The sequence below is a fragment of the Heteronotia binoei genome, chromosome 2 (genome assembly GCF_032191835.1).
Source record: "Heteronotia binoei isolate CCM8104 ecotype False Entrance Well chromosome 2, APGP_CSIRO_Hbin_v1, whole genome shotgun sequence".
NCBI classification, from domain to species: domain Eukaryota; kingdom Metazoa; phylum Chordata; class Lepidosauria; order Squamata; family Gekkonidae; genus Heteronotia; species Heteronotia binoei.
This window is the reverse complement of record NC_083224.1, coordinates 72,821,568-72,843,979: the sequence shown is the minus strand read 5'-3', so window position 1 is coordinate 72,843,979 and position 22,412 is coordinate 72,821,568. Positions and strand designations below refer to the sequence as shown.

The 22,412-nt window shown below is 45.8% G+C and overlaps 1 protein-coding gene across 1 annotated transcript in view; it reads left to right on the top strand.

The window, feature by feature from the left end:
- LOC132567578 (zona pellucida sperm-binding protein 3 receptor-like) overlaps positions 1 to 22,412 on the top strand; it is an 83,192-nt gene that overhangs the window by 38,696 nt on the left and 22,084 nt on the right. The window lies entirely within an intron of this gene.

Genomic DNA, 22,412 nt, shown 5'->3' with positions numbered 1-22,412 from the left:
AAATCTACACTGCCTGAAGTATGGATCAGTCCATGGTGGGGAGGGGGGAGACAGAAGGACAAAGGTTTGACCCACTAATTTGGAAATACTCGATAGAATATATTTGTATTTAAAAAGAATAATTCAAATTTAATTTTTTTAAATTTATATCTCGCCCTCCCCACCGAAGCAGTTTGCAATGTTCTGTTTTTAAGGGGTTTTAAAATATATATTCCTTTCTTTTCCAGTGGTGCGCTGTAAAACCCCTGTAGTGAAGCATGGAACTCGAATAAGTGGATTAAAACACACATACACATTAGGCAGCATTGTTACATTTGAATGTAAGATTGGATACTTCTTGGTTGGAAGTTATGTGATTAGATGTACTGAAAACAGCTTGTGGAATCCTGAAGTACCATCCTGCAGAAAGAGTAAGGACGGAAATAGATTTGATTAGCAATTTTGGTTTTTTTATTCAACGGTAATAAGCCACCTTTCCTTGGTATGTAGTATTTTATAAAAATAACAAAGGGTTGAGTGTTAGAGGGGTCAATACAAATTTGTTCAGCTGGCTGATCAAAGATTGATCAGATTAAACTTGTAAAATATTAAATGTTGAAACAATAAAACAAGTATTCATTTATTGTTTCTATATTGCGACAACATTTAAACACTTTATAAGAACTGGAAAACCGTGGTTTATGCATGTAGGATATGTTTTCCACTGCTGGCCTTAGCCATCTGTTCATAAGACTAACACTGCAGCATGTTAGCATGTTAATTTTTCTTAACAAAAATCAATAGTAGAGCTAATAATATGCATTATTATTTTATTTATTAGATTTTTTCAAAGTCGTCACTTACCCAAAGGGTCTGGTGGCAACTTAAAACATTAAAACCAATAAGGTAGACAACATAAAAACAAATAATATAAAATATTAACATTAAGATATTAAAATGTGTCTATCACCATACCACTATAAAGCAGCCCAAACTTGTAGTTACCCTCCAAAGGCCAACCTAAACAATTCAGCTTTGCATGCCCTGCAGGGCACAGGTGTCATCCAAGAGTGCATTCCACAGGGTAGGGGCTACAACTGAGAAGGCCTATCCCCTGGTGACAGCTAACCAAACTATCCTGGAGCCAGGCCCCTGCAAGAGGCCCCTAGATGATGACCAAAGGGATGACGATGACCGAAAGGAGCATGGGGGATTATAATGGGAGAGGCAGTTCCATAAGGTACGTAAAATGTTTATGTTGTCTGTTAGATTGCAAATCTGTTAATGTTGAAACATTTAAAAGATAATTTTTTGGTAGTTGAAATGGTTGCTTTATTATATAGAATTTATATTACTAGGTCAAATGTCAAATATTTTTATTTATTTTATTCGATTTTTATTCAAATAATTATTCTAAAAAATAAAAGTATTTTTATAGCCAAGCCTAAGACAACAGCACATTGGCAGTGTGGCACCAGTACTTGCATAGTCCATAACAACCCTATTATTATATTATTTATTGTTTGCTTGATTTTTATCCTGCCCTTCCTGTCAGAGCAGGCTCAGGGTGTGTTATAAGTGTAAGGGTTAATACAACCATATCTAAAAACCAATAATAAACCCTATCCATTCCACACTTCTGAACTAGTTGCAGTTTCCAAGTATAGTATATTGTTATGACCCCTCTGACCAGTTAAGTGACTCTTGGCTCGAAGTCCTCAAGTGAAGAGCCCAAAGAGCCAAGGGCAGTAGCTTATGAGGACCAGAGGGTACAGCCCTGTAGATGTACCTGCTGACAATGTGCTAGCAGTGTGAAAGCCCACCTGCCAGAGCCTGCAATGGAGACTTTGCTGTTGCCCCAAGATATTTTTCAGGCCTCCACTGACTAAACCCCCAGGACCGAATCCTACTCTGCAGAAATGGCAGCAGGCCCAGACAGCACAAAGTTAGTAAAGTGTCAGCCTGGCTGCATAATACCCCTACTGAGAGCAGTACTTTTTGCAGGATCTGGCAGATGGCCTTTGATGCTGCTGGTATATCAGCAGGTGCATCTGCAGGGTTGTGCCCTCTGATCCTCTTCAACCATTGGCCTTTGCTCTTCCCTTGGGCCAGGGTAATTTGCTGCCATGGAAGTAGGATTAGTCTTAGTGCTTTACATCTTTTTGACTTCTCAGAGAAAATTTTTCATTCTCAATTTACAGAAAATAATACAAATGACACTATTTAAAAAGTGCTCCGAAAGAGGGACAAAAATGGATTGATCAGACAAACTTTTTTTCTTCCTTTGTTCTTCCTCCCTTGTAATTTTGAATGTGCAAGAAAACCCCAGTAGTTTTCTATTCATGTCTATTGGACCTAAAAAACATTCGGTCTTTCTGAAAACCCCCAGATCCCAATATTGGTATGGTATTTGGATCTGGGATATCCTGAATTTTTGAGGGGTCCAGTACCCCCAAGAAGAAAAATACCGGTTTTTGTTAAAGCCAGCTCGACCCTGGGGCTGGCTTGGTTCTCCTGCAGCATGGTTTAAACTGCCACAGGAGAAGCTGGCCCCAGGATTGGATCAGCTGGGGCGGCCAGAGCTGAGAACTCCAAGCTGCCTCAGCTGGGACTGATTCCTGTAGCTCAGTTTAAACCAAGCTTCAAGAGGAGCCAGCCCCAATTGAAGTGGTATGGACTTCTCAGTTCCTGTTGCCCTGGCTCATCCTGGGCTGGTTTAAACCAAGCTGCAAGAGGAGCAAGCCCCAGCCAAGATGGCATGGGGTGCTCAACTCCCATTATTCCAGCTGATCCTCAGCTCAGAGTAGCAAGTCAACATACTGTCCATCTTTTACTACTCACTGTATTTAAAAGCTTAGCATCTTAGCAGTTTCATTGATTAAGATGCATTTTGCTCCTGTTTCCATCTACTATACCAATGTAGAAGGATCTTTGGCAGAGGTGTAAAACTCATCATGAGGATCTGACATAAATGTTACTTTGTCAGGCTGGGCCATGTGTGCCATAAGATGTAACATGAGGTACAGGAGATATAAAGTTTATAAAGGTGATTTCAGATGTCAAATGGCAATACCAAGCTTGATTGGATTAGGTGTGATATGCAGAGGGGTAGCAGGCATGGAGATAGCAGCTATAGTCATGAGTTAGGAAACCTAGGTCTCAATTCCATCCAGGAGGATTCAGTCCAGGAGGATGCAAAGGATAAATGGACATAAGTCTGACATTAGAAACCACAGTATTCAGTTGCCGACCAAAGAGCAGTAGTGCTCTTACAAAGGAATTTCAAAGGAAGATTAGAAAGATTGCAATTGATAATGAAGCTTAGAAATTGATAACGAGATTAGAAAGATTGCTAAATTGTAATTGATAATGAAGCTCAAGACAGTGAATTCTCCTGGACTGAGTTGAAGGCTAGTTTTCCTGTCTCATTACCAATGTGTGCTATTATCACTTGGCATCTGAAATCACTCCACTCTCCAAGATATAAGAACCAATCAAAGTGTTCCAACTCCTAACCCGAGTCTTTTTGAAGAAAATAAATCCAGATGAGAAAAGAGAAATCCAGTCCTTTTCTTTAAAGCCCAACTTTTCAGAATAAGCCAAAATAATTTTCTCAATGTACATTGTGCTTGTCAGAAGAATCCACCCTCCCTCCCTCTCTCTGAAGACTTGCACACAAAAGTTTAAACCTGGAACAAAATGTTGGTCTTAAACCTGCCATGGACTTAGTTCGTGTTCGTTCTCTCTTTCTCCCCCTCTCCCCTCCATCCCCCTCTCCCCCTTCCTCCCCAAAAGAGAAGGAGCAGCCCCAGAGAATAAAGCAGAAGCTGTGTAAGTGAGTGAGAGAGAGAGGCTTATTTTACCTGTCAAGCAGAAAGCAGCCACAGAGGTCTGTGTATGTGAGAGAGGGAGGAAGACAGAAAGCAGAGAGCCGCTGAGGGAGATGGGGGGGAAAGCAAGCGATGGTGCGAATGCAGTAGTAGCCATGAAAAAGGATGCAGAAAGAAGTTGCTTGAGGATTGGATTTGAGACCTGCACAGGCAGGATGTGACCCCCAGGCCAGATGCTTGACACCCCTGATCTATTGTTTTTTCAATTTGAATGTCCAGAAAATTCTAAAAGGGTTTGCTTGATTTATATCATCATCCACCTGTTCCGTAGCGGAGCTTATCCTTGATTTTAATTGCTCACAGGGCTTTTTTTGAGCAGGAACGCAGTTCCAGCTGGCTAAATGTCAGGGGGTGTGACCTAATATACAAATATGTTCCTTCTGTGCTTTTTCACAAAAAACCCTGTGTGAAACAATGGTGACGTCACAGGGTGTGGCCTAATATGCAAATGAGTTCCAGCTGAGCTTTTCCTACCAAAAAAGCCCTGCTCAAATGTATAAACCATGTAAACACTCAGCTAATTTGAGATTTTTTTAAAAAACAACAACAACTAGATTGCCTTTTAAATTTGTTGGGGAGAAGAACTGCATAACCTACTCGTTTCACAGATTTCACAGAGAAAGTGTTATTTCAGTCAAACCTATATTTTCCTTCCTGTAAGAGCTTGTCACTTCACTGGGGTTTCCCCACCTCTCCTCATTGAACTTTCTACTCCCTTGGGATTAGTTGGCCTCAGAAATGGGTTGGAAGGCAGCCTGAGGTGGGAGACTCTTGTTATGTCCTTCTGCACCTCTTTACTGCAGCACTGACCGTTTTCGCACACAGCTCACCTCGCAGTCACAATCCTGTTCCCTCCGCAGCGTCTGGTCAGATTTCCCACCATCTGCGCTGAAGTTACAGGAAGTGCCGCAGCTTTTGCATAGCAAACGTAAACTGCTAAAACCCAGTTTGTGACCGTTTTCGCACACAGCTTACCTCGCAGTCACAATCCTGTTCCCTCTGCAGCGTCTGTCGGATTTCCCACCATCTGCGCTGAAGTTACAGGAGGTGCCGCAGCTTTTGCGTAGCAAACGTAAACCGCTAAAACCCAGTTTGTGACCGTTTTCACACACAGCTTACCTGCAGTCACAATCCTGTTCCCTCTGCAGCGTCTGTCGGATTTCCCACCATCTGCGCCAGAATTACAGGAAGTGCCACGGCTTTTGCATAGCAAATGTAAACTGGGTTTTAGTGGTTTACGTTTGCTACGCAAAAGCTGCAGCACTTCCTGTAACTTCGGCGCAGATGGTGGGAAATCCGACCAGACGCTGCGGAGGGAACAGGATTGTGATTGTGAGGTGAGCTGTGTGCAAAAACGGTCTACGTTTGCTAAGCAAAAGCCACGGCACTTCCTGTAACTCCAGCACAGATGGTGGGAAATCCGACAGACGCTGCGGAGGGAACAGGATTGTGACTGCGAGGTAAGCTGTGTGCGAAAACGGTCGCTGTTTCAACATGCAGGCTCTTACCATCTCCTCCTCAGCTAGCCTTCCCTCCTCCCTATTCTCCTCTCCTTTCCTAACCCCACTTTCTTCAATCACCCCATTTCCCAATCACATCCAAAGGAAGTTTATTTGTCTTTGTCATCTCCTTCAACATACTATACCACCCCTCCCCCATTTACTGGGTGGGCTTATCCTGCTTCCCCTATCCTGTGTAGTGGCATGCTTGGGAGGGATACACCTTCTCTTCCCCAGCACTTCATCTGTCTCTCTGAGGCTTAGCAAATTTTCTTGGGGTTGGCCCAGAGTCCTACTGTGGCCAGAGCCTCCCAGATGCCCCTGAGATGCTGCAGATGTATGACCCAAGTCAATGATGTTGTCTATCCAAGCCTGAGCAAACCTCTGTTATTTGGCCAGTACCTGGTCCATTAAGGGCTGGAAGGTGGTACTACTCCATGGAGGCTGAAGGGCATCACCATGAATTGGAATGACACTTGGATGGGTAGTGAAGACAGTCTTCTTCTTATCTTCTGGAACCATCAGGACCTGCCAGTATCCTTCATTAATTCCAAAGCAGACAAATATGCTGTCCCAAACTGGTCAATCAGGATGACAGCCCAGGGCATGGAGTATGAATCAAACTATTCAATTTTATTAACTATTCTGTAGTCCAATCAAAAAGTGTCTTGTCTAGTTTTGGTTCTATGATGATTGGGCTCCATCAGGCATTGCAGAAGAGTTTTATAATATCTGAACCTCCTTCCCTAGTGCCTCCTACTGTTTCTGTGGAACAGGCCTTCAGCTGGCCCAGGCAACTTGCCCCCTTGGGGTCAGAATAGCATGGGCCATGATTGATGCCTGGCCTGATCAACTGGAGTAAACCCTGAGTAACCACCCTGGCAGGTCCTGGATCTGTCTTTTTCTGGTCCTGGGACAATTCATCAACCAGTACTGGGAACTCTTGAAGTGTCTTCTGGCTCCCAAAGGAGCTGTTCTTTGAGTAACTCAGTGGGATCATTGGCCAACTGACATCCCAAAGGGGTTCACATCTCCCATTTTTTGAGGTGGTTGATGTATAGACACTTTAGAAGTGTCCTTTCCCATTTTTTTGTGGTGATCAATTTTACCTCAGGACTCACCATGTCCTTGTTTAAAAAGTGTTCTGAATGTGGGGCAAAAATGGCCCAGAATGACCAACATCTTTCTGCTTACTTTGCCTGGGAGAAGGGCATATTGTCTCAACTTGTGCAGCTTGTAAATTGCTAACCCCTAAAACCCGCAAGGGTAGGGCAACTTGCCTGAAGGCAGTTTCGTATGAAAAGGCTCTGAACCCCGTGATCCCCACAACAGCATCTACTGGTTTTGCAGGGCAGGCTGATGTGCCCCCAAATTTGAGCCCCAAACCCACCCAGTTGGTTGAGCCAAGTACTTCTATCACTGTGATGTGGTCATCTGATGAACCTGTGGCTAAAAAAAGTAAGGAGAAGCGCATGGAGAAATGAAAGAGCAAGAGTTTTCATTCTCCACAAGGGGAGAAATTGGCTCGTTGCTTTCGTTCCCCCGAATCGCTTTCTAGGCATCATACTGGCTCTAGGGGTCGAGATGCTACACCTCCACACAACCATAGTAGAGATGCTGCCTGTGGCCAGGCCCTGCTGCTAGTGCCTATAAATCCGGCTGTTTCGAAGTTGCCTGTCGGCGCCGAGCACCTTCCGTCATCCTTGCCTGCTTCCCACGTGCACCATCTTTTTCCGGGGGCAAGATCTGATGACGACATTCTTCAAGTCTGCCCTACACAGCCATCAGCTAAGAAGTCGAATTGCCGCCTTGCTTCTGGGCTGTCCCCTTGTCATTGTTGCTGTATGATGTTACCGTGCGTTCCTTGCGGGCCAGCTGCTTCTTGCTGTATGCCCCCCGCTGCTCTCAATCTCGAAGTAGGTCTGCTAGGCATCATCTAACCCCTGATACTATAGCTCAGCTGTTTGACTCTGATGATGCTTCTCATTACGAAGGGACTGCTTGTAGTTCCAGTACTCACCACAATTCCTTGCCAGAGGCAGCTATAGTTTAGCTGTCTTCATCCACTTCTGCTGATGATATTAAACTGTACTCTGAGCAGATCATCAGAATAGCTAAAGCCCTGAAAATTGAATATCTTGCTGTAGACCCTAACTCTGATGACCCCATTATGGATGTTTTATGTTCTTCTGATTTGGGGTGTGGGGGGGCTTTACCCTTCATTGAAGTGATAAAGGGCATGGCCTTTCCAGTATGGTAACAGTGCCAGATTCTTCAAAGAAGTTAGAAAATCTATATAGGCTAAATGAGGATACTTGCCCTTATTTATTTGAGCACCCAAAGCTAATTCGATGGTTGCTGCTGTTCTTCCACCTAGGTGTCGTTCAGGATCCCGTTCTGCCCTATGGATCAAGAGGGGAGAAAGATAGATGTTTTGGGGAGAAAAGTTTATGCACCAAGCTCTATGGGGGTGCATGTGACTACCTTTGCGGCTATTATGGCCAGATACCAGGTAGTTTTGTGGGGGAAATTATTGCCCTTCATTGAAGCTCTCCATATTGATAAGCAGCCACTAGCAAATGCACTAGTGCAGGAAGGCAATAAATTAGCTAAGCAACAATTGAATGTGCCATTTCTTCAAAGTTGTCACATGAAACGATATACTTAAATATTTACAAAATCTGAAGGGGTGTACTCACTTCTGTGACATACTGTAGATGTCACAGGTGTCCTAGATATCAAAGATATTGAGAATGTCGGTCTGATCTCTAGCAATCAGGATGGTAAATCAGTGTAGGGAGGCCAGTTAGATGGTCAATCAAGTAAGGACGTCTGCCTGCCTCAACTAAAGGCCTGGCGGAACAGCTTCATTTTACAGGCCCTACAGAATGGTAGTAAATCCAGTAGGGCCCAAATCTCCATGGGGAGCTGATTTCACCAGGTCAGGGCCAGGGCTGAAAAGGCCCCAGCCCTAGTCGAGGCAAGCCGGACGTCCTTTGGGCCAAGGACAGTCAGAAGATGTTGATTGGCCGATCATAGAACTCTCTGGGGCTTATATGGGGAGAGACAGTCCTTCAGGTATGTCCATCCCAAGCTGCACAAAGCTTTAAATGTCAGTACTAGAACCATGAAACGAATCCAGTACTCAATTGTTAGCCAGTACAAACTGCATAGCTTCAGCTGACTGCCTGCCCGTAAAGGCAGTTCAGTCAGCAATCGGGCTGCAGCATTTTGCACCAGCTGGAGTTTCCAGATCAGCCTCAAGGGCAAGCCTGTGTAGAGCAAGTTACAGTAGTCCAGCCTGGAAGTGACCATTGCATGGATTGCTGTAGCTAAGTCCCATGGAGCCAGATAGGGTGCTAACTTTGACCTGCTGAAGATGGTAAAAGGCAGATCATGCAACTTCTGTGACCTGGACCTCCATAGAAAGGTGGCATCCAATATCACACCCAAACTTTTCACCTTCTGAGTTGGCACAAGAGGTGTGCTATCCAGGGTAGGGAGTTGGATGGCTGGTCTTAGCCCCCCCATGACTCAGGTACAAGACTTCTGTCTTAGTTGGATTAAACTTCAGCCAGCTGAATTGTAGCCAACCAGCCACTGCTTCCAGCATCCTGGTCAGGGGCAGAGTCTGAATGGCCATCCATCAACAAATAGAGCTGGGTGTCATCTGCATACTGGTGATAACCCAGCCCAAAACCTCTGGCAATCTGGGCAAGGGGGCGCATATAGATGTTAAACATCATTGGCAGTCTCCATCCCATGACCAGGCCAGAAGCCAGACTGGAAGGGATCAAGGATAGATGTATCTTCCAGAAAAGCTTGAAATTGCTCTGCTGCCGCTTTCTCAATTACCCTACCCAGAAATGGTAAATTCGAGACTGGGTGGTAATCGGCTAGGACCATCGGGTCCAAAGATGGTTTCTTCAAAAGCGGACAAACCACTGCCTCCTTAAGCTTGGCTGGAAATATCCCTGAAGACAGGGATAGGTTAACAATCTCAGCCAAAGGACCCTGGATACCATCTCTACTTGCTTTAATAAGCCAAGATGAACATAGGTCCAGCGGGCAGGTGGTGGGCTTCGCAGCAGCCAAGATTCTGTCCACAACCTCCTGAGAGAGACAGCTGAAGTGGTCCAACATAGGACCAAGAGACAGACAATGGACTGACAGTTCCTGTACTGAATCAACTGTGGCTGGAAGATTTTGGCGGAGAGTCGAGACATTATCTGCGAAATAGGTTGCAAAAGCCTCATAGCTGATATCCAAATCCCTAACTATTTGATTGCCTGTCAGCACCGTAGTCAAGGATCGAATTGTTCTAAACAATTGGGTCGGGCACAATTTCACAGATGCAGTGGAGGCTGCATAGAAATCTTTCTCAGCGGACTTCATTGCCTTCTCATAGTCTTTCATAAATGTTTTATAAGAAGTTCTAGACTCCTTGTCATAAAATTTCCACCACACTCACTCTAGCTGTCTAAGCTGGTGCTTCATCCTCTGCAGCTCCAGGGTATACCATGGAGCTGCTTTGGTGCAGCACTGAAGAGGACTCTGGGGGGCGATGTCATTGACAGTCACAGAGAACTGGGAGTACCAATCCTCTACTAACTCATCTAACAACCCTCCAGGGGGCACTGGATTCCACAGAGCCTTCCAAAGCCGCTCCAGGTCCAGTTGGCTCTGCAAGCGAGCATAAATCTCGCCGCTTAAACAGGAGGAGGGCCGCAGGTCCAGTCGGACTTTCAGGGCATAATGATCTGACCATGTAATGCCATATCAAAGACATAAGCTTTATAAAGGACACAAACACAAAAAAAATTTCAAGCTTAAAATAAAACATGCTTAAAATATTAGCACTTGTTTGTCTTAAAGGTACTTTCTTTGCATCTCTCCCATGTGATCCAGGGAACTGGGCAAAGGAAGCTCTGGCTCTTTCCTTCCTTCTCCAGGGAAGCAGGAGGGGGAGGAGCCTCAGCCAATAGAAGGAAGAGAGGCTTGGCTTAGCTCTGCTGTGTGATTGAGAGAGCTGGCAAAGCAAGCTATTCCTCCCCCCCTTCCTCCCCCAGGGAGGAACCTCAGCCAATGGAGAAAACAGAGGCTTTGCTCTGTAGCTCCTGTTCAGTCGAACAAACCTGGAAAAGCAAGCTGTGGTGCAGAAGGAAGCAAGGGAGAAGGAGAAGGAAACAGATGACAGCCAGTTGCTTGGGGGCCTGATAGGAGCCCTCCACGGGGCCTAATTTGGCCCCTGGGCCACATGTTTGACACCCTGGCATAAGCCATGGTCCAAAAAACTTAACCTTTTCTGATGATACAGTCTAGATAAGCCAATCATTTATTTGCAGTATTTTTCTTTCCCTTCCTAATCCATGGCCTTCGACAGGAGGAACTGATGAAAACACAGTCTGCTTTTCTGGTACCAGTAAGGGCCATGCAGTCTCTTCTTAAAATGTCTCACTTTATATGCTGTCTGGTATTAGACTGGCTTACTCAAAACTATTCAACTGCAGCACAGGCTTCCTCAACTGGTGTTCTGGGATGAATTTTGATACTTGATATTTGCAAACCTGCCACTTTGTCATCTCCATCCATCTTCATGGAAACCTACTTCATTGATATGAGCTTCAGGAGTCGGGCATCTATATGAAAAGCACTGTTACAGTTTCTGTTTCACTGATCAGACCATACCAACCGTGTTAAGTCAGATTGCTATTATCTTATGAGGACGGCACAGAAGCCACAATGGTGAAAACAGGGTTGTACCTACCTGTAACTATTATTGATCAAGTGGACTTTTGTGCAGGCACACAACCATCCCTTCTTTCCTTACTGTGGACTTGTGGCTCCTCCATGATGGTGAAGGGAGGACTGAAGAGTAGTTCTCCTCTCCCCCATGGTCACATGCCAGTTTGGGCAGGAAAATGCTGGCCCATGATGGGGAAGGAAGTTCTTCAAATGCCTTGGAAAGTACTAGAAATCTTTAAAATCTTCATCTTCATGGATGGTCTACTCATGCAGAGTCCCCCATGTGTGCCTACACAGACTACTCAATGAGCAACACAGATATTCTACTAAACCCCCCTAATAGACAGTTGTCAGATCACTAGAAAAACACCTTAAGTTTTCCAGCATTAGGTAGCCAGTGTGGTGTAGTGGCTAGAACCAAGGAGAGCTACATTCAAATCCCCACTCATCCATATAGCTCCATACAGGTGATCTTCCATCCATATAGCTCCATACAGTTACTTTATCTCAGCCTATCTACGATCATTTCTACACACTTGAATTACTCCTGATTTTCTTCAGAGTTGATCCATGAGCACTGGAATTGGTGTGGACATGTCTTCCCCCCCTTTGCATTTCTACAGTTATGGAGTCAGTTTATTTTTCTCTGTGCTGGGTTAAATAATGAGAATTTTCAAAAGAGGATACTGTCATTAATGACATCACAGAATCTGGGTTTTTTAAGTAACAATATAATGCTGTAGAAGAGCCCTGTGGGGCAGAGTGGTAATGCTGCAGTACTGCAGTCCAAACTCTGCTCATGACCTGAGTTCAATCCCAGTCGAAGCTGAGTTCAGGTAGCCAGCTCAAAGTTGACTCAGCCTTCCATCCTTCCGAGGTCGGTAAAATTAGTACCCAACTTGCTGGGGGGGAAGTGTAGATGACAGGAAGGCAATGGCAAACCACTCTGTAAAAAGTCTGCCACGATAATGTGAAAGCAACGTCACCCTAGAGTCGGAAATGACTGGTGCTTGCACAGGAGACTACCTTTACCTTTAGAATGCTGTAGTCCTGTTTGAGAAGGTTCCCTGAATGCTCAGTTTTCATTTTCTAAAAAGCAAGCATCTAGACGTTCAGCTTGCTCATACTATCATTGCAACACTGCAGCGTTATATTGCTATTTTAAGGTCTTTAAATATTGAAATCACTTTTCATGGGAGAGATGGAGCAGTTCAAGAATGACGGAAATCCAGTTATTGAAAATTAGGCTGGAGGTGGGTGGAACAAAGAAAAGAAATGTTACGTGCTATGAAAAAAGTCAACTCAAATTTGGTTTCCAGAAAAACATCCTGGTAAAAGGTAAATCAACAGAACCTGGAGCGGGGGGGCGGGGTGGGATAGAGGGAAAGGAAACGAACAAAAAGACAAAGTGAAAATGAAAGGCACAAAAATGTGTGCAGAAATTGGGATAAACTGCAGCAGTATAGGACCAGAACCAGCCAAAAAAAAAAAAATATATGGAAAAGCCGTATCTCTCAAGATGGCTATTAAGAATAAAAGGGGGGGGGGGGGAGAAGAACCTATGAATGCTGTCCTGAAGTCCTTGGTGTTATTGTTAGATCTTACGGCAACATTAGGCACAGTCAACTATGTCTTGTTGGTTCACCGCTTTGCTGACATAGGAAGGGGGGGGGGGTTAGCCCTTCAATGGCTTTCCTCCTTTCTCCACAGGTGGGGACAGAGGGTGGTGCAGGGAAGAGAGGTGTCTACTAGGTGCCCCTTAGTATGTGGGGTTCTTGCCAATGCTGCTTAACATCTACACGCGCTCCCTTGCCCAGCTGGTATAGAGTTTCAGGCTTTGGTGTCACTAATATGTGGATGACACCCAACTATATCTGTTGTTGGGTGGCCAGTCAGCTGCAGTTCTGCAAAATCTGGCTGAGGAATTAGAAGCTGTGGCGGGTTGGCTAAGAAAGAGCAGGTTGAAGCTGAAACCAACAAAAATGGAGGTCTCTTTCAAGGACAGCTCTGCAAGAGCTATGGCTGACCCAGGGCCATTCCAGCAGCTGAAAGTGGAGGAGTGGGGAATCAAACCAGTTCTCCCAAATAAGTGTCCATGCACTTAACCACTACACCAAACTGGCTCTCAATGGGTAAAATGGGTAAACCCCTGCTTTCTGCTTTTCACAAAAAGTAGTTGAACTGCGTAGTTTAAATGACTCTGCTCAGCTGTTTGGAAACCCCTGTGCCTTCCTAATTATTATATGGGGTCTGGCAATGTCATTAACCACACAATATTATTCATATAATATTAGCCTTGTTTTCATTTTAACTATGTTGGGTGTTTCCCCCCCCCCCACTTTATTACAGTTGCTCCAGATTTATGTGGTGCCCCATTAATTCCAACTGGTAGAGTGGCTCCATTGAGCGCTCATTATAAAACTGGATCAGCAGTGTTAGTACTGTGCAATCCAAAGCAATGTTTTCCTGATGAAACAATGGAAATGAGAACTGAGTGCCAAGGCTACAATTTTTGGAAACCTCCTGTCCCCCCTTGCTTCTGTAAGTATAAATAACCTCTGAAATATTCATGCCCACATCAGATATTTACTCATTATGTAAATATTTTTGGCTTCATAATGTGAAAAGGCAAAGAGTGGTGTAAGCAGGATGCAGTCCAGTCCTGCCATTTCTTCCTCAAAGAACATTATTTTGCAACATAAATGGTCAGACCAAAAGTGCTCAATAATTTATTTCTTTATTTCTTTGCCATCTAAAGTAATGGACAAATTAAACATGCCATCAGTAAGGGCTCCAAATGACCACACAGCCTCTAAAACAGTTTTCAAAAAGCACAAATATTACCATGAGGACCCTGGGGATAGAAAACTGCAGCCAAGGTGAGTTCATAAAGTATCTTCTTCGTGGTCTCTGTGCAGTCCCACAAATGGGTCTTGCTGCAGGCAACGGATCCATACCTCGGAGTCTCCAATAGCTCGCCTAGAGCGTTGTTTTTTTTTTTGAGCACTTTCCACTCGCTCTGGGAAGCAAGCATCGACTGCGCATGCCCTGAGCGAGCGGGAGGCGCCATTCCCACTCAGTTCCTTTCCGCCGCCCGGACAGCACCTACCTTGCTGCGTTCCTCTCTCTCAGCTCGTCCTTCCCTCAGCTCGTCTCTCCTGTTGGTATCGTATTTCTCCCTCATTCTAGATTTTTCTCTATCATTTTCGTCCTTATAAAAATTAGAAAAAGCCCTTACTCTGCACTTTCCTTTTCCTTTTTCTTCTCCCCTTCCTCCCCTCCCCCGTCCGGAGCGTATGGAAGGGAAAATCATGTTTTAAAAGTGTTGGAGGTGTGGATCTAAAATCCCCACTTCAGATGGACATTCCTACTGTCTTTTCTGCCTGGGTGAATCTCACAGGGTAGATACTTGCCCTCACTGCGCCAGCTTTGGTAAACAGGCGCGAAAAAACAGAGCGGCCAGACTTCAAAGTTTCCTGCTCGAGAGGTCTCTTCGGGCTATGCTCAGCTCTGATTCGCCGCCTCCCCCACAATGAGCGGGAGATTCGGCTGTGTCGGCTGCTCTTCATGCTCCTAAGAAGCATAAGTCTGACAAGAGACCACCCAAGCACTCCGACACCGGCCATAAGACTTCGAAGAAGTCTCACCATACTGATTCATCGGCCTTGGCTCCGAAGAGATCCCACGATCTGATACGGTCGACTCCCATGACTCCCCCGAGGGCTACCACTTCGACTGTTGTAGCGACTTCGATGGCATCAGCTCCTTCACACTCAGCTCCGATCGTGCCACCAGAGCTTTTGGTGCCCTCCGACGTCATTTCCGAAATGCCTCAGCTCACTCCTCACTCCCCAGCTGCAGTTGAGGTCATACCAGTCCAATCTCGCTTGCCCTCGGTCCACAGTGTTGTACCATACGACATCCTCGAACCCAACCCTCGTTTGGATCCAACTTTCTCTCGGGAGCATCCCCGTTCGCTGATACAGGCTGGATCCTTTCGGGACATCGGTGACTCTCCACTCTATATAGAGTCCTCCACTCAAGTCTCCACCCAGCATGTTCGATCCCGCTCTCCGGTTCGACGTCGTGATCTCCACTCATGCTCTCCATATCAGGACTATTACCAATATGATTATTCCTCACTCTCCAGGTCACCATCTCCCAGACGCCACCGGGTTTACCATCGTTACTCCTGTTCCCCCTTTGAGGAGAGTTCCCATCACTCTAGGTACTGTGAATTCGATGTCGAGCCCCACATTCGTGATGTATCGACACCTCGAATCCGAGACTTCGAATCTCCTTGGTACCGTGAGTTTTCTCGAACCCGAGACCATGCATCTCCTCGATACCGTGAGCCTTCTCGTTCCAGAGACCAGGAGTATCTCTCAGGACCGTGAGACCCTTCGACTCCGTGAACCTCCTTGGTACGGGGAACCGTACAGAGAGTCTCTGATGCCTCGTACAGCTTCTGCCACCTTATCTGCTGCACTGGCTACAATCTCTGCATAGGCCTTGACTTCGACTGCCGTACAGGCTAAGCCTTCCGAGGCTGCACCTACCAAGCCTCTGATTTCGCCTGCAACTGAGGAATCTCAGTCCGAACTCGGCAGTTCTGATCCTTCCAACTCCGAGGACCCTCCTGCTTCTCCTGCCTCGAATTCGACACAGCCTGCCCGTCTCTCCCCATCAGATGGTTCGAAGGCCTACCTTAACTTGATCACCACCATGGCTGAAGCCCTTAATGTCACTCTTCCTTCGGACTCACCTAAAGTCTCTGACATCGTCCTCAATTTTGTTCAGGCAGATTTTCCAGTGGGATCACTTCTACCTATGTTGCCAGTACACTTGGAGGGTTTGCGTGAGGCCTGGGACAAACCTGCTTCGATCCCACCTACCTCGAAGTGCGTTGACTCCCTCTACAGAGTGCACACGCCTGACTCGAAGTTTCTTGCCTCCCATCCAGCTCCAAACTCTATAATTGCCCACTCAGCAACAAAGGCCAAACCATCTCGGCACCCTACTCCACCTGATCGTGAGGGCCGGAAGCTGGACACCTTGGCTCACAAGATTTACAGCCTTGCCTCAACCAACTCCAAACTCAATAATTACCTGGCTTATTTTGCGGCATATACATTTAACCTTGCTAACCAAATTACTCCACACATCCCATCCATGCCTGAAACTTCTCAGAAAGCTGTGTTCAATCTAGTTTCTGAGCTATCATGAGTCTCGAAGCAGCAGATCAACACTGTCAGACATGCTGTTTCGCGCTCGGCTAGAGTTTTTTCCTCATTGGTGGCTTTGCGTCGTCACGCCTGGCTGAGGTCGACCAACCTACAACCCGACATTAAGCAAAAAATCGAGGACTTACCCTTTGATGGGCTTGGCCTTTTCCATGCCTCTACAGATGAGGTCCTGACGTCCGTAGATGACGGCCACAAGAGGGCAAAGTGCCTTGGAGTTTTCCAGCCAGCCTCTCAGCAATTCAATCGACCCAAGTCTTGGAGACCGTCCTACCAAAGGCGTCAGCGCTCTCCTAAGCAGTCTGATTATTGGAAGAGGAAGCCTTCCCAGCAAAAACAACCCTTCCAACAAAGGCCTCTCTCTCAGCCTGCAAAGAAGTCTGCTCAACCAGCCAAGCAGTCTCTTTGACTCCCCTCTACATCTCACTCCACAGCTGAACCCCTGCTATCAGACACGTCTTCTCCCGTTTTATCCAACATGGAGCTCAATCACCACGGACTCTTGGTTGCTCACCATAATCCGTCTAGGGTATGCAATTGAGTTCATTTTGCCACCTCACCACCACTACTTCACCGTTACTCCACCCTCCCCTCATCTCAAACAAGAGATTCTGGACTTGCTCCAAAAAAATGCCATAGAACCTGTTCCTCCTCACCATCAGGGGAAAGGTTTCTACTCACGATATTTCCTGGTGCCCAAGCGGGACAGGGGCAAACGACCCATTCTGGATCTCCGGAGACTAAGCAAGCGGATAGTCTACAAGAAATTCAGAATGATCTCCGTCCAGTCCATCCTTCCTCTAATTCCACAGGATTCCTGGATGGCATCCCTGGATCTCCAGGACACTTATTTCCATGTGACCATCAGGCCTCAGCACTGCAAATATCTTCGTTTTGCCATGGGACATCATCACTTTCAGTACTGATCTCTCCCGTTCGGACTGTCCACTGTGCCCAGAGTGTTTACGAAGTGCATGGCAGTGGTGGCAGCTGCTCTGCGCCTTCGCAACATTCCAGTGTTCCCATATACAGACGACTGGCTGCTCATCGCTCCTACAGCACATCAACTGGCGAAGAATCTCAAAACAACACTCTCCCTTCTCGCCTCCCTGGGCCTGTGTGTGAATACTACCAAGTCCCACCTCACACCAACTCAGGACCTACAGTTCATAGGTGCTCGTCTCTGCACATCCCCTCATCTAGTTTTCCTCCCCAAGGATCGTGCCCATACCATTATGTCCCTGGCTCAGGAGGTCATGCATACCCCAACGCAACCAGCCATCACCATTCGTCTTCCGGGCCTCATGGCTGCGACAACCTCCGTTCTGCAATTTGCAAGGCTGCGCATGTGGCATCTCCAGCTTTGGTTTGTTCGTGCCTACCATCTGCACGTACAACAACAGCACACCGTCCTTCATGTGCCTCAGAGGGTTCGTCTCTCCCTTACCTGGTGGACAGTAGCAGACAATTTATTTTGTGGAATGCCCTTCATTCCTCCTCCGTCTGTCATCGTGACTACAGATGCCTCCAAGTGGGGATGGGGAGCCCACTTAGAGGACAAGACTGTCAGATGTCTGTGGACTGTGCCTGAGAGGGCTATGCACATAAACTGCCTAGAACTCATAGCTGTTCACAGGGCTCTTCAGTCGTTCCTTCCATCTGTAACCAACCAACATGTCTAGATCACAACCGACAATATGACCATGGTCTTCTATGTCAGCAAACAGGGCGGTACCAGATCTCTTCGTCTGTGCCGCATAGCCATCCTTCTTTGGGAATGGTGCATTCAACACAATGTTTACCTGTCTGCCATTTACCTTCCAGGGAAAGAGAATGTCTTGGCCGATTCTCTCAGCAGAATTCGCATAGACGACCACGAATGGTCTCTCAATCCTCGCTACTTGCATCGAATCTTTGCATGTTTCGGGACTCCCAAAGTAGATGTTTTTGCTACAAAGGACAACATGAAATGCCCCCTCTTTTATGCAAGGAGAGGCAATGATGCTTTCCTTCACAACTGGAAAGGTCCTCTTCACTACCTTTTCCCACCAACTCCTCTGATCACCCGATCTCTGCTCAAGATTGCTCGGGACGGTACAGACTGCATACTGATAGCACCATGGTGGCCATGACAACCATGGTTCACGAGACTCCTTCAAATGTTTCATCACAGTTATGCCGCCTTCCCTTGGCAGAAGATCTTCTCACACAGGGCCATGGCCAGGTCTGGCACCACAACCCACAAATTCTACGTCTTACGGCTTGGAGAATTCGGCCACATCCTTACCACTGAAAGTAGCCGAAGTTATTCTGAATGCTCGAAAGCTGTCTACCAGGCATTCATACCAGTGCAAGTGGAAGCGTTTCTGCTCGTTTGCATCGTCCCATCATTTTAATCCTGAGTCTGTACCTCTTCCTTCGATCCTGGAATACCTCCTGTCTCTGCAGGTGTCAGGTCTCAGCTACTCTTCTTTGAAGGTTCACCTTTCAGCCATTTCTGCTTTCCATGAGCCTATTGATGGTCAGACTGTATTCTCCCATAGACTGTCTAAATCCTTTTCTCAGGGGCATGTTGCACCTTCACTCTCCGATCAAACCATTTGTTCCTGTTTGGAGTTTGTCGTTAGTTCTTTCACAACTTATGAAACCTCCGTTTGAACCCTTGGCTACTGTGGCCCTTAATCTTCTCTCTTGGAAGACTGCCCTTGTTGGTCGCTCTCACTTCTGGCAAGCGGGCCAGTGACTTACGTGCCTTCTGCTCTGACTCACCTTATAAAGTTTTTCATAGCAACAAAGTAGTCCTGAGAGTGGATCCCGCTTTTCTACCCAAAGTCATATCAAAATTTCATCTTTCAACCTCTTCGTTACCTACGTTCTTTCCTAATCCTAAGGACTCTGGACAAAGAGCTCTACACACCCTCGATGTCAGAAGAGCTTTGTCCTTTTATCTCTCATACACAACCGTTCCGTAAGGACCCTAACTTGTTTGTGGCCTACGGCAATCCTCATAGAGGACGCAAAATTTCTATCCAGAGACTCTCTAAATGGATATCCATTGAAATCCAGTTGTGCTACGAAGTTGCTAAGCAACCTTTACCTGAAGGCCTTAAGGCTCACTTGACCAGAGTCTCGACCTCCAGCCTTCCTAGAGGGCGTCTCCTTAGAGGCCATCTGTGCTGCTGCATCATGGTCCTCGCCATCCACGTTCATCTCGCACTATGCCTTGGACGTTCATGCCAGGCGGGACGCCTCCTTCGGCCAAGCGGTCCTCAGGTCCATCTTCCATTGAATTCACCCCAGTGAGTGCATTCTTATGTTGTGACTATTAAAATGTTTTTTCCTTGCCAGCACCCACCTTCCTTTTGACTTTCAGCTGACTAGTCGCCCATGTGTGGGACTGCACAGAGACCACGAAGAAAATAAACAGGTTGCTTACCTGTAACTGATGATGTTCGAGTGGTCATCTGTGCAGTCACACACGCCCACCCAGCCTTCCTCTCTGCTGGCTTTTTCTGCCTTGGTTTTTACCTCTGAAGACTGTCAGTAGCAGCTGGAAGAAACTGAGTGGGAATGGCGCCTCCCGCTCACTCCAGGCATGTGCAGTCGATGCCTGCTCACCAGAATGAGTGGAAAGCGTGCAAAAAACCCACACGCTCTAGGCGAGCTATTGGAGACTTCGAGGTATGGATCCGTTGCCTGCGGCAAGACCCATGTGTGTGACTGCACAGATGACCACTCGAAGATCATCAGTTACAGGTAAGCAACCTGTTTTTCTCCTTAGCTGTTACGGTAGCTGTTGTTAATTATATCTAGACAATGGCTTCGAAGGCTACTGGGACTCCCCACCCAACAAAATTATTTTGGTTATGGCAATGCAGCTATGAGCATTCCAATTACAAGACAAGCTCAGGATGTAAGTGTGGGAAGTGCAGCACACTGGTATTGGCCTCCCTTTGTTGTAGTTTTCTCCTGTTTCAACTATTTGTAGGTTGATAATCTAAGACGTGGATTCTTCAGACTCTTTCAAGAATATCTAGACATCAACATTTTATAAAGAGCAGGTTTTTAAATGCCATGGAATCCAGTCAATCATCAAAGGGTCTTATATGGGATCAACCATCTCTTTACTATCTCTCTCTGTAGATGTTATAAAATTTTTGCCTACTTTTTCAAGCATCTAAGAAAAAAGGAGTAACCTTAAAAATGTTTAAGCAGTTTATAAAGATGAAAACATTCAGTATTGGGACCATGGAAAAACCCTGGGGATAGCAATTTGTTTTATGACTGGGGTCTACCTGCATGTCCCCCCCCCCCCATGCATCAGCATTCCCTGAATCTTTTTTATGGTGCCTGCAAATTTACTGTATTTATTAAACATTGGTTCATGGCTCAAGGTGCGGGTCGGGTTTCAGCATAACATTTTTATCAGCCTATTCTCTGCCCTCAGGATTTTCATAAAGATAATGTTGGTCTTTGTAACATATATTCATACTCAGGGGACACTTATCAACACTTATTTAAATAACCTACTAATAAATCAGCATTGGTGTTTGGTGGTGGGAAAAGGAATATGAGGCTGGTGACAGCTTGCTTGGACAGAGCCAGCTTTGTGATCATTCAGGCTAGGACTTCATCTAACCTAGAGACTTCAACACCTGAAGATCATCACGGATGGAGAAGCTAAAATAATCTCTACAATCAGCAAAGAAGATGGTTTTAGTGACATAGGAGCTCTTGATTTGAGAATTGGCACCACTTCAATAAACTTTTGAAATTCCAAAAGAAAAGAATTGGCACCACTTCCCCTTTCAACAATGTGATGCAGTGGCTAAAATGCAAATGCAATTTTGGGCTGTATCAACAGAAGTATAGTGTCCAGATCATGTGATGTGATGGTATTGCTTTACTCTGGTAAGACCTCATCTGGAGTATTGTGTTCAGTTTTGGGCACCACATTTTAAGAAGGATATAGACAAGCTGGAACAGGTCCAGAGGAGGGCAATGAAGATGGTGAGGGGTCTGGAGACCAAGTCCTATGAGGAAAGGCTGAAGGAGCTGGGGATGTTTAGCCTGGGGGGAGGCGGCTGAGAGGTGATAAGATCATCTTCAAGTACTTGAAGGGCTGTCATATAGAGGATGGTGTGGAATTGTTTTCTGTGGCCCCGGAAGGTAGGACCAGAACCAGTGGGTTGAAATTAAATCAAAAGAGTTTCCGGCTCAACATTAGGAAGAACTTCCTGACCGTTAGAGCGATTCCTCAGTGGAACAGGCTTCCTTGGGAGGTGGTGGGTTTCCTTCCTTGGAGGTCATGCACTCATGTTGTCTTTAAGCAGAACCTTTCTGTTCACCTGGGCAAAACACCTCTTCCATTTTGGCAGAATTCATCCCAGGTTCACAGAATGTCCAGGCATGCTGGTTGAAGAGGAGAGCAATAAAGGAAAGTAGCCACTACATCCCAACATCTTTCAGTATATAGTCAAGCTGTTGGGACACACAATTAGTTTACCTGTTTGCAAATAAGAAATTACTAAAGTGAATTATTTCTTCCCTTGATTACAGAAGAGGGGATGGGGGTAACAGATGTGATGCTGATTTATGAATTCTACATATTTTTCTCTTTAGCAAAAGTACTGTGTAAAATGTGGTACAGACATGATAATAACTGTTCTAGGAGACTTCGACTCTCAGGTCTAATTGGGCTTAAGATTTAAAAAAAATACCAGTCCCAGAGCCCAATGTTTTACCCAAAGTCAACCTAGCATCTCTTTCATGTGTAGAGACTGAGCAGTAACATCTGATAGTGGAAGGCTTGACAGCGACTTAAATAATTTCTGGCAGTGATTTGAATCATTTTAGTATCTCATAAAATATTAACTGCCAAAACATTTGGAAATGCTTGGAGAGCCTTTCAGAGATTGTGCTGAGATCTTACCTACTACTACATTCACCCTACACATTCTGGCTTGTCACCAGGTATAGCTGAACAAAGTGGCTCCTGGTATGCTCAAGGATGCAGCTTTTTAAGGAAGTGAGGATAGATGTACCTTACTTAGAAC